The sequence below is a fragment of the Macaca thibetana genome, chromosome 2 (genome assembly GCF_024542745.1).
Source record: "Macaca thibetana thibetana isolate TM-01 chromosome 2, ASM2454274v1, whole genome shotgun sequence".
Taxonomy (NCBI): Eukaryota; Metazoa; Chordata; class Mammalia; order Primates; family Cercopithecidae; genus Macaca; species Macaca thibetana.
The window spans coordinates 143195594-143208606 of record NC_065579.1 but is presented as its reverse complement, the minus strand read 5'-3'; the positions used below and the strand labels follow the sequence as shown (position 1 = coordinate 143208606).

At 57.0% G+C, this 13013-nt stretch overlaps 1 protein-coding gene across 3 annotated transcripts in view; it reads right to left on the bottom strand.

Annotated features, from left to right (window-relative positions):
• FBLN2 (fibulin 2) overlaps positions 1–12754 on the bottom strand; it is a 91432-nt gene extending 78678 nt beyond the window's left edge. For 2 of the 3 annotated variants that reach the window (XM_050781581.1, XM_050781582.1), the window contains exon 1: positions 12123–12225. The gene's annotated coding sequence lies outside the window, so the exon portion shown is untranslated. Of the gene's footprint in view, positions 1–12122; positions 12226–12737 lie in introns of those variants that run through there. The other variant, XM_050781580.1, reaches the window with a different exon arrangement.
• Positions 12755–13013: the final 259 nt, after the last annotated feature.

The following is a 13013-nucleotide window of genomic DNA, read 5'->3' as shown; positions in this document are numbered from 1 at the left end:
TCCAAGGTAGTCAGCCCCTGCTGCCAAAGCCAAGAGAGACAGCCAGCAGGACCACGCTCTGGACTCCCAGAGATTGGAGCTCAAATTTGAACCCAGGCCTGCCACTAGGTTGCTGGGCACCTCGGAGCATGTGACCCTCTGAGCAGCAATGCTTTCATCTGCACAATGGGTCTCATCACATCTTTTTCCTCTGGGGAACCCCCTCTCACACTTCAGGCTAGGCGGACTGCTGGATGGCCAATGAGAGGTCTCCCTGCCCCATCCACGGTGACAGGTCAGAACAGTCACACAACCCAGTCACACGGCCCACGCTGATGCTCCTGGGAGGGGGCTGCCTTGCTCCAGAGCTTCTGAGCCTGGAGCTGCTGGGGCACCTAACCACCACATGGCAGAGCCTGCCTGGGAGTATGGAACACAGAGAACAGCAGAGCAAGAGACGGAGACCTGGTCCGGATGGCGTCTGCAGAGGCCCTGGATATAGCCATGCCTGAAGCTACATCCTGTACTTTTTTAGTTCCATGACTTTTTTGCTGAAATTGTACTTTCTATCACCTGTAACCAAAATTATCCTGACATTGTGACAACAAAGAAAGAAGAAACACCTTCTTGTATTCGTGGCTGACTTAACCCCAAAATGTCTGAGTTGCTGGGGTTATGAAACTGTATATCTGCAGTAGACTAGAGCCCTCCTAGGGCAGCAGGCTGCCTCGCTCAGTCCCCAGGCTCAGGGAATGGCTCCAGACATGCCCCTGGGGCCACATCAACACATGACCCTCTGGCCCTCCCCAGCCACAGCTGACTGGCCCAGGGCAGACGTTCTTCCCAGGCTGGGCTGGTCACAGTGGCCGGATCTCAGCTCACTGCAAGCTCCGCCTCCCGGGTTTATGCCATTCTCCTGCCTCAGCCTCCCGAGTAGCTGGGACTACAGGCGCCCGCCACCTCGTCCGGCTAGTTTTTTTTTGTATTTTTAGTAGAGACAGGGTTTTGCCGTGTTAGCCAGGATGGTCTCGATCTCCTGACCTCGTGATCCGCCCGTCTCGGCCTCCCTAAGTGCTGGGTTTACAGGCTTAAGCCACCACACCCGGCCCCTCCCTGAGCTCTTGAAGTGGAAATAAAAGAAAACGCAGACCACCTGCAGGGGAAGAAACAGCAAGTTCTGAAGGTGGGCACATTTCCTGCCATGTGGTGGGCATCATTTCGAGAGAATCAAGCAGGCTCACAGAGAAAGGCAGAGATGAAAGATGGGGCGTGAGGGAGTCCTGGTGGCCGCAGCTTGACCCAGGGCTGACAGATTACTAGTCTTTCCATGAGGATGGAGTGGGGCCCCTACGTCTCTTGAGTAGCCTCAGACACAGAGAAGCCTGTGCAAAGGGGCCCCTGCTTCCAGCAATGGGCAAGCCAACTTCTGAAGTCACTGTGGGGGACCAAGCCCAGGTCACAGGTGGGCTACCATGTCATGTGCTGATGCCCAACCAGCCCCTGGGAACTCCAACGTCTGGGGCCAAGGAGGGGTCACTCCTCCCATCCCATGCACAGGAAGCCACGGCTACCCCACCACACCCTGCCTTGGGGTCACAGGGTGACCATTCAGGGACCAGCAGCTGGTGTTACAGCGTTTCCATCCTCGGCAGTTCATTAAACCAGTCTGTTACAGGCTGAACATCTGTGTCCTCCCCACACTCCTATGTGAAAGCCCTGACCCCAGTGGGATGGTATCAGGAGGTGGGGCCCCCCATTAGGAGATTTAGATGAGGTCACATGGGTGGAGCCCCCACGTGTGAATTAGTGTCCTTAGGGGAAGAAAGACCAGGGCTCACTCGCTCTCCCTCCCTCCCTCTCTTCCCTTCTCTCTCTCTTTCCCTCCACCACTCCCTGCCCCCCACCACATGAGGACACAGCAAGAAGGCAGCCATGTGCACACCGGGAAGAAAACTCTCACCAGGAACGAAATCTAGGGCTTAGACTTCCGGCCTCCACAACTGAGAAATAAATGTCCATCTTCAATCCCCTCCCTGACTCATCTGTGACATTTGTTGCAGCAGCCGGAACCCACTAGGACAGTCTTAGGGCATGGAGCTGGGGACACAGAGGACATGGCCACTCCCTGAGAGCCAGAGACTTGGTCTCAGAGAAGACATTCCTGCTCGAGGCCTGGGGCCTCCTCCATTGACCCCAGCCCAGCACGAAACACACCAAGGCAGCCCCAGGAGATGTGAGGTATGCCATGCCCAGCCACAGGGGCCTTTCCCAGTAGGGCTAGAGATGACTGTGCAGGGACAGCTGATTTCAGGGACAAGCACCAAGGCTCCGTGGTCCTGTGGTGAGGAAATGTCCCCGCAACTCCCTCTGAACCAATCCGACTATCAGAGACCGTCTCTGGGCAGAACGGGTGTGCCTCCCACACCTCTCAGACACTTGCCAACCGTTCTTTTTAACAACCAGGGCGCTGGGCACAGTGGCTCATGCCTGTAATCCCAGCACTTCGGGAGGCCGAGGTGGGCGGATCACGAGGCCAAGAGATCGAGACCATCCTGGCTAACACAGTGAAACCCCGTCTCTACTAAAAATACAAAAAATTAGCCAGGCGTGGTGGCGGGCACCTGTAGTCCCAGCCACTGGGGAGGCTGAGGCAGGAGAATGGCGTGAACCCAGGAGGCGGAGCTCGCAGTGAGCCGAGATTGTGCCACTGCACTCTAGTCTGGGAGACAGAGCGAGACTCCGTCTCAAAAAGATAAATTAATTAAATAAAAATAAAAATACATAAATAAAAACCAGGCAACACTCACTCGGGCTCAAGGCTGTGGCAGGGAATACAAGGTGGCTAGGATGTTAAGCACTGTATTTTTAGTGCTATATTTATTTTTATGGGTATTGCTGGTTTAGGGCAAGTGATCCTGATTTCTATCTACAGTTGTGATCAAAGGTTTCCTTTAAAAGCAAGTATAAGCAGCCAGGCATGGTGGCTCACGCCTGTAATCCCAGCACTTTGGGAGGGCAAGACGGGTGGATCACCTGAGGTCAGGAGTTTGAGACCAGCCTGGCCAACATGGTGAAACCCCGTCTCTACTAAAAATACAAAATTAACCAGGTGTGGTGGCACGCACCTGTAGTCCCAGCTACTCGGGAGGCTGAAGCAGGAAAATCACTGGAACCTGGGAGGCAGAGGTTGCAGTGAGCCGGAATTGCACCACTGCGCTCCAGCCTGGGTGACAGAGTGAGATTCAGTCTTAAAAAAAGAAAAAAAAAAGTAAGTACAAGCAAAATGGAGAAGGGATTTTTTTTAAATAACATTAAGTTATTAAGTATGATGTCAATGAGAGGAGGTAGGAGGATGCAGCCGAAAATATGGTGGTGAAGCTCATCCTCACTCTGTCAGAAAGGAAGCTGACACCCTCTGGCTTATTCCCCCAAGAAGGTGCACAGGTCCCCATATAAGCTCTCTGCCTCCACCAGCCCCATTATCAGACAACAGCCGTCAGGGCCCCTGGGATGCCCATGGGCCAAAGCGGTGAAATTTGTTTCCACAGCCATGCAGGGGAACAGAGATGAGGGAGGACGCTGAGATGCTTAGCCAACACCAACCACCACGAGGACAGTGAGTGTCTCCGCTCCAAGGGCTAGGGAAGTTATCTAAGAAAATACAGTGACGAGCAGGATCTTCAGAGACAGACAAGAGACAGAGAGAGAGAACATGTGTGTGCGGGCACACGCATGCATGCTCATCAATGTTTTTTGACGATGTGTTTTCATTTTGAGGAGACTCTAAGAACAGAACTTTCTGGATCATCTAAAAGCTCAACTCAGGACCAAGGTCGGGGCTGGGAATTCAAGGCCAGGATGGGGGTCCCAGGCTAAGAAGGGAAGAACTCTGGAAGGCTTATCAAGCACTGGGGTACCCCGATCACAAGCCCAAGGGCTGGCCCCAACCCAGATGATGGTGTCTCCGTGGCCAGAAGACAGAAGCCACAGGAGACATGGGTGGCTGCACTCAGCCAGACTCAAGAACCAGCTACGGCCAGCAGCGCTGTCTGCCTCCCCATAGCGGGCCTGGGGCTCTCCATTCATCCTTGAGCCTTCACACCAACCCTACTGGGGGCCCCTACCACCAGGCCCATTTTCCGGATGGAGAAGCTGAGGCTGGGAGACAAACCCCTCATGACGCAGGCTCCGGGGGCTCAGGCCCAGGCAGCGCTCAATGCCCACAGAGCTCCCCATGCACCCAGCTGGGCCTCATCACACTTCAGAGACCTCCTCCCGTTTCAGGCTCTTCCTGGGCAACAATGTCAGCAGAGCCCGGGGGTGCCCCCGATTCACAGAAGAGCAACCAGAGACCTGACAAGGTGTGAGGCCTGGGACCGGCAGGGTCTGTCTGAGCACGTGGGTGCTGCCCCCCACATCCCTGGCCTGGCACAGGTGGGTGGCACCACTTCCTTACCAGCACACAGACCTGGGCGGGACGCACTGGCCGCCTACAACACAGACCCTCTCAGGAAAGCCGGGCTCCCCACCCTGGAGGAAGGAAATAACCTTTCCCCAAACCAGCACTTGCTTTGCAACAATCTCCATATATGAGGAGAGAGAGGCATTTCTGCAACGTTTCCAAATTCCAATAACTGAAGACAATGGCACAAAATGACGCACGGCTGACCCACGAGGGGCCCTGGGAAAGGACGTGCCCGGAGGAGGCGACTGTGTGGTGTGGGCGTGCAGCGGTGCCCCGTATGCGAGGGCAGCTCGCCAGGCAGGACTCGGAGGTGGACGGAGCTGGCTCCCGTCCCAGCTCTTCCTCCTCAGTCGCTATGCGACTGCAGGCAAGCACGCCCCCCTCTGAGCCTCAGTTTCCCGGCCCTGTCACTCTCACAGGCCTCCCACCTGCCGCCTTGCCCTCTCCAGACCCACCCCTACACCTGGGCTGCAGAGGGACCCTTCAACCTCACGGTCTGGCTGCGCCTCCTCTGCTCGGAACGCCCTGAGGCTGCCTGTTGCAGACCAGGACTGGAGGGCCTGTTTTCAGGGTCTAGTCTGCCTCGCCAGCCTTACTTTCCACTCTTCCTCCAAGCCCCCATTCTGAAAGAAGCCAGGCTTTCTCCTGTCCCCAGGTGCCCCTCACCCTTCTACCTTCATATCACAGTGCCTGCACCACCTTCTCCAGGAAGCCCTCCCTGACCACCCAGGCTCAGCTAGATGCCTCCCCAGCTCCCATGGCTTCAGCGTTCTCCTCCAGGATGGTCCCGACAAAGCATTTCAGAACAACCCATGCAGGTGCCCCTGGGGATGACCTTAGGAGGGGCCCTGTGTTCCACTCCTCTGTGCACCAGCCCCTGGCACAGCACTGGCCCACACCAGAGGCTACTGCCAGCACTGTGGGGTGATGAAGAGAATCCAAGGCCTGGGGCACACTCCCTGGCAAAGGGTTTCATAGAGATGCTAAAGCAGGAACGCCAACTTCACGGAGCCCCTCCCTGGCTTTCTCCCTCCCCACACAACACCCAGTCAGGCTCCTGGCCCTCCCGAGGTGAAGTCACAAATCCACTGCTCCCCACCACCCCATAATGCCTGGCTGGAGGCACAGCCCGGTGGTCCCCTCTGCCCCTGTAGCATACAGGAGCAGCCCCTCTGTCTGGTCTATTGGGAGGGTAGACCTCTGCAGCCCCAGCATTCAGAAGGAGCCCTGGAGGCAGAGCTGCCTGCAACCACAGGGACACCTGCACCACCCACACTCGGGGATCTGGGGAAAGAAACTGGATGACAGAGGGCTGCTAAGGACCAGAAGCCACGCATGGTGTTTGTGTCCACCATGGGGCAGGACGGCCGGCCTCACCCTGGCCTCCCCTTTCACTCACTCCACTTCCAATCCATCAAGAAATCTGGCAGCCCCACCTGCAAAGTCAGTCCAAATCTGACTACCTCTCACCTCCAATGCTGCCACCGCCCTAATCCAAGCCCCAACTTCACTCACCTGGACACTGTTGTATGGATCCCCACAGCTGCCCTCCAGCCCGCTCCCTGCCAGCAGCAGTGCAGGGGAAGGGACCTTTAGGATCTCAATTAGACCCCACCCCTCCCCAAACCAGAATCCACCAGCAGTTCCTCATCACACCCAATCACCTGCACCTGCTGTATCCTCAGTCCTAATGTCCCTCCCCTCAGCAACATCCAGGGCTGGGTCCTGACCCCCACTGACACTTTACCTAAAACAGCCCCAATGCCAGTCCCTGTCCTGGACCAGCGTCTCCACCCCTCCTCGCACACAGGGTCAGCAAGGACACTACAGTGTGAATCAGTGTGTTTCCCATCTGAGTCTCCCTGTGGGAGCCAGCTCTGTGGGGGTAGAGGACATTGTCTTGGTCACTGCTTTACCCCCAGCACTCAGAACAGTCCCCAGCACCCAGCAGGTGGTCAATAAACACCTACAGAATAAAGGAGCATGTGCTCTCATTTCCTCCTTGTTTTTTTTTTTTGTTGTTGTTTGTTTGTTTGTTTGTTTTTTGAGATGGAGTCTTGCTCTGTCGCCAGGCTGGAGTGCAGTGGCATCATCTCGGCTCACTGCAACCTCCACCTCCTGGGTTCAAGTGATTCTCCTGCCTCAGTCTCTCAAGTAGCTAGGACTACAGGTGTGCACCACCACACCCAGCTAATTTTTGTATTTTTAGTAGAGATGGGGTTTCACCATGTTGGCCAGGATGGTCTCCATCTCTTGATCTTGTGATCCGCCTGCCTCGGTCTCCCAAAGTGCTGGGATTACAGGCGTGAGCCACCATGCCCGACCCCTCCTTTTTTTTTTTTTTTAAAGACAGGACCTCGTCCCTTCTCTCAGGCTGGAGTGCAGTGGCGTGGTCACAGCTCACTGCAGCCTCAAACTCCTGGGCTCAAGTGGTCCTCCCGCCTCAGCCTCCCAAGTAGTTGGGACTACAAGCGCATACCACCCAGCTAATTTTATATTTTTTGTAGAGATGAGGTCTCACTTTGTTGCTCAGGCTGATCTTGAACTCCTGGCCTCAAGTGATCCTCCTGCATTGGCCTCCCAAAGGGCTAGGATTGCAGACGTGAGCCACCAGACCCAGTCTCACTTCCTCTTTTCCTTTTTCCAACCACCCTGAGAGCTAGGGAGTTTGACACCCACTTCACAGAGGAGGAACCTGAGACCTGAGATGTGACACACTGGCCCCAAGGGAACACAGTATGTGCGTAGCAGAGCTGGACTGGAACTTTGCAGAATGCCAAAAAGGGACTTCCCTGCACCTGGCTGCTCCCTGACCAGGAGCTGGGCCTGCTCCCCGCCCCCTGGGGCCCAGACCTGTCACCAAACCCTGGGGCAGTGGGGCAGACTGAGAAAACAGGCTCAGACAGAATGTTAAATGCAGTGATGCGTCCGCAGAAAGAGCCTGCAGTCTCCACAGAAGGGAACACCCACAGGAAGAGAGGTGAAGGCAAGGCGGGAGGGAGAATGGCTGGGGTTTTTTCTTTTGTCCACTGGCCAAACTGCAAAAAGTGACTTTGGTAACATATAATTTTAATCACAATGGAAAGTTTCATATATCACACCAGGAAGAAGTCTGTTCAGCAAGGTCAGTAACACAGGGAATTTAAAACCATCTTAAACATTTTCACTTAAAACTCACGAATGAACATTCAACCACCAACTACTTTTTAATTTCATGTAATGTGAACAGGCGACACAGTGACACAGCCCAAAAACCAGAAAATATAACAGGTCATGAGGTGGGAAGTCTCACCTCTCCTTTCACCCTTGTCCCCCCAACCCCAGGTGACCACAGGTAACTACCGAAACTAGCTCCTGATTTGCTGATGCACATACAAGTGGATGTGAATTTATATCCCAATTTTACACAAGAGGTGGCACACTTTACACACCAGTCAACACCTTGCTTTCTTCTCATAACAGATCTTGAAGACCTTTCCATCGAGAGCATAGTCATTTTTTGCAGCTGTATAATACTCCCTGTGAGGATGAGCCATCATCTGTTGAAGCAGCATGCATCACCCCGTACCTCAGCACCTATGGACAGGCTGACCTCCCCCACCTACCTGTAGCTTCTCAAAGTGAGGCCTGTCCCCAGCACACGGCCTGGTACAGGGGAGCAGGCAGCCTAGCAGTCCTGCCAACATCTCTCCACGGAGGCACAAAGCCTCTCGACCTCACAGCTAGGGAAAGGGTCTTAGAATGAAAATCAGACCTCATCGCACCCCGGCTCAAAACTTTCCAATAGCTTTCCAACTCCCTGTCTGCCTCCTCTGCCCCATTCTCCCCTCCATCACCCACTCTAGCCTCCTCTCTTTCTTTGTCCCTAGCATGCCAAGCAGGCTCCACCTCAGGTCTTTTGCACAAGCTGCCCTCTCTTTCCCCCCTTGCTCAGCTCAGAAATCCCCTCCTCAAATGCGCCCTCCCTGCCCACCTAGATGCCGCTTCCCAGCAGGCCTTACCTCCTTGACAGCATCTAAATACAGCTCCAATCGTTCGACTCACCCCACTTCACCACTCCAACTAGAATATAAACTGTATGGGAGCAATGACAGTGTCTGCATTGTCCTCTGTGGGCCCCCTATCCAGACCGTGCCTGGCCCAGAATGGGCAAGTGACTCCCCATTTAGCCCAGGAGAGCCAGGCCCCCAGCTGCAGCTCCTGCCTCACAAACAGCCAGGGAGAACACAGTGCCCAGAAGCCTGTCCCAGGTTGGAACTGGATCTCAGGGAACGGCTTTCAGATGGGGGAGTTCAGGAAGCCAGAGAGGTGGCCCACACCCAACTGCCTCCTGCAGAGCAGTCCCAGAATCCCACCCCCCACCACCCCACAGCAAGACCCTGAGCACTGAAAACCATCAGAAGCATCCACTTTACAGAATGCAAGACTGAGGCCCAGCAGAGGGAGGACCAGACCCAGGAGCACACCGCAGTCACACACAGACCAGCCTTGGCCCCAGGCCCTCCATGTCACCTGGCACGTCCAGGCCCAGCACCTCTCCCCCAGCAGGACGGAAATAAAAAAGCTAAGGTCAGCCTCTCCAGGAGATACAAGGAAGAAGCCAGGGCTGCTACCCCCACCTCAAGTTCCACGTGCCGCACACAGGCCTGGTCTTCATTCAGGCAGCAAACTTCCAGGAGGCCACACATAAGGAGGCCTTGAGTTTACATGAATTCAGCCACGTACAGATGGCAGGCAGAGAGCAGAGGGCCACGGGAATTGGGATAGAACAATGCAGCAACTGCCCCACACCATGCCGCCCACCCAGCCACCCAAGGGAACATAAGCTGGGAGGGGGAGCTGCCCCTACCTAACACTGGCCCTGAGTCCCTCAGTCCCATGTGGGATCTCATATGCCTAGGCCAACCAGGGGTTTAAAGAAAAGATGCTCACACCCACAGCTCCTAAATGCAAAGCAAACACTGCATGTGGTGTCCAACAGGACACACCGTGATGGTCCCAGGACCTCCTGGACCCACCCAGGACTCAGTGGCCACCACCTGGTGGTGATAGGGTCACGGTGAATGTGATCATGAAGACCCAAGTAGGAATCCTGGGCCAGGTTTTACAGCAGATGAAAAGTGTCAAAGGTGATGTAAGTGGCTGTGGAATCACCTTAGGCCCAAATTTGCTGCAGAGAACAGTTTCACTTACCATCAGCAGGCCCCAAGCATTTATGAAGCACCTATTTCATGTCAGGTGTGGATGGGCTCAGGGCACTCCCGCCAGGGCCAAGGAGACCAAGTCCTCCCACTCACTTTGCCCCTCCCACTCAGGGGCAAAGAGCTTTGCTTTGGAGGGAGAAGATCCTGGGCTGATCCCCAGCTCTCCCCTTTGCCTGCTGGGAGGCCCTTTCTCAGCCTCCCCTTCCCCATCTCTTAAATAGGGGCAAGAGTTCCACCCTGCAGGAGGGGTGGCAGGCTCTGGGAAGAAAAGCGATGAACAAAGTGTGCCTCAGAGAATGCTGTCTGGCATGAGCTCTTGCTTCATGGGGTCCCCAAACCACTGTCCCCCACAGCCTAGCAGGAAGTGTCTGCCACCATCACAAAGATGCCCTGTGGCCCAGGGCCCTGGGCGCCACTCATTGCTCCAATGACTAAGGCCTTGAAGGGTAGGAGGCCTGCCCAGGGCTTCCCCAGCCATGCATGGAGGACCAGCCTGGGCCTATGCTTGAGGCAGGCATGGAGCAAAATCAGCCCAATGCATGCAGCAGTCAGAGCCACACAAAGGCCACACAGGCCAGGCAGGAACTGAGAAGGTGTAAGAGGGCCAGGTGGGGACAGGGACCTAACAGCGCCCCTGCCCCATCCCCTGAGTTGGGAGTGGGCAGCACCAGCCAGGGGATGCAGGTCCTGAACTACCAGACCTCGTGATTTTTCCAAGAGAAGACGGAAATCCGGACTTTTACGTGAAAACTGCCAATTTGTAAATGCTGGCAGCTAATTAATTTTTTAAAATAATAATAACATGGTGAGAGCCAAACAAAACATGCAGGGCCAGCCACAGCCGGGGTTGGCAGGTTTGTGCCTCCGGAATAAGATTCTTTGACTTCATCCTCTGCTCACCCCCACTACACAGCTCAGCTGCAGGAGGGGAGGGCGGGAAGTCAAGGGTGCACCCCAGGGGAGTAGCTCCCTCACTCTCTGCCTCCTGCTGGGGAGTCTTCACCCCATTTTGCATATAGGGAAGTTAAGGCCCAGAGCCCCTATCAGCCACAAACACACACCGGCTCCCAATCCATGCCAGGCCGAGGGAACACTTCTCAGCTGCCACCCAATTCATCAGGGCTCCCTCTGGCAGGGCCCAGACCAACACCTCAGGGGCATCAGGGTAGACACAAGCACCCAAACCATACACTTCCCTTTTTCTCTTTTTGGCCTGTCAGGGGATGCCTGCTGGCTCAGGCCAGCTTGGGACTGGCCCAAGTGATCACTGCAAAGCTGATATGGGCAACTCCTTGTGGCAGCAAAAAAGGGAGGGAGAGCACCCGTATTTGGGAGACTGGAGCAGGGGAAGGGAGAGAGGACGCAGGGAGGTGAGGAGTCAGGCCCAGCCTGAGGCTGAGCCACCCCCATGATCCCCACAGCCAGGTCCCATGATAAGCAGCCTCCACCAGAAGCAACCACCTCCCTCCTTCAAAATCGGCTCCCCACCCCCCAGGACAGGGGAGGACTGCCCATGGAGTGCCGGGGGGGCTGGGACTGTGAAGTCGTGGGGGTCTGTGACTCGTGTGTGAAACTCACAGTGTGTGTGGCACTCCCAGTGTTTGTGATTCCAGGTATTTGAGGAGCACATGCATGTGAGAGACACATGTGTGATACATATGATGGAGATATGCGTGTGATGGCTACCCCTGTGTGGCAGACATGTGTGCGTGTCAGAGGGCAGTAAGGGCACATGTGTTTATCAGAGACACAACTGCCTGCTAAGAGAGGCATGCCTCGGAGAGGTGCCAGTGTGCAAGGCACGTGTGTGGAGCATTGTGTGCTGAGCGGAGGTGAGATGAATGTCAGAGATTCTGGCCTGGGGGAGCTGGGTAGGGGGGGGTGAGCATGGGGCTGGGAGAGGGAGGACGGGGTGACAGGGAGGGTGGGTGCGCCAACACAGAGCGTGCAGAAACTTCTGCTGGTGTGAGTGCGTGTGTGGTGGTGAGTGTGACTTGGAGGTGACGGAGGGGATAGTGTTAGACCAGGGACTCTAGTCTTCTTTCCCTGAGGGTGTTGACCCAGCTCTCTGAACCGGAGGGGCGGCGGGGTCCTGCGGTCCGGGTGGGGGTGAGCAGTGGGACCGAGGGATGACTGGTGGGAGCTGGCCCTGGGGGAGAAGGGAGACCCAGAGCAGAGGAAGCTGCGGACCCGGGGTGGGGGGAACCCGCCCTCGGACCCCCGGCCCCCAGCCCGCACCAGCCTCTGTGCCCGCATCTGTACATTGGGTCGCGGCGCTCGCGGGCCGTTCCCGCGCTGGGACCGGGAAAGCGAGACCCGGTCGGACCGGCGGAGCGGGTGGAGGCGCGGGCAGCCCGCTGGGCGCGTCCGAGGGTCCGCTGAGCCGTCGGAGCGTCCGAGCACCCCCGAGTCCTGAGCTGCGAGGCGCGGACCGACGGGGATGAATCCGGGCGGGAGGGGCCGCGTGCACTCACCGCGGGGCGCTGCGCTCGGCGTCCGTCCGTCCGTCCGCCCGGCCGTCGGCGCGTCGAGAGCCCGGGCGGCCCCCGGCTGAGTGCGCGCGGGGCGGGGCGGAGGCGCGAGGGGCGGGACCAACCGGTCCCCGGCCCCCTCCACTGACTCCGCCTCCACCTCCGGGGCGGGGTCTCGGCCGCTCGCCGGGGAGGGGGCCGGGCCGGCGCCGCTAGCTGAGAGCCCAGACGCACAGACCCGACTCCTACAGGCCGCCCGGCGCGCTCGCTGCGGAGCCCTCACCCTCCCTGCGCCCAGCCTAACCTCTGAGTACCAGACCTGGCACTGCTTCCCACAGGGTAGGGCTAGGGGTTGGGGTCTGGCCGCCTTAGCCAGCCTGAGCCTCAGTGATCACCCCTGGAAGATGGGCCCAGCAGCCTTGGGCACATTGTGAGGGCCTGAGGGGCCTGGGTAGAAAACTGCCCAGAGACCAGGCCCTGCCTCCCACCCGCCTGGCTTCCTACCCTGAGGGGCTGCCTGCAGCTACACTGCTGCTGCACGTCCCTGGGCAGACGGTACTGAGCCCCCAGCTTTGGGACAGGCTCGGTTTGTCCTTTCCCTCTGCCCAGCTCTGATACCTGTGACCACTGCGTGATCCCCGGGGTGTCTCTTCCCCCAGCCCACGCCGCTCCCTTTCTGGGTCTTTTTCGGGGTCTCCATCTCTGATCTAATGTCGTCTCTCTGTCTCCCTTGGTTTGTCCCTCTTGGTCTCGGCATCTCCCTCTGACTTTATCTCTTGGTCTCTGTGTTTCTCTGAGTCCCTCCCATCCCTGTCCAGAGACACATGGGCTGGCGGTCACCACCTCACATCTGAGCAGCAGCCATGGGCCCAGAGTGTGCCCGCCCCCACCCCA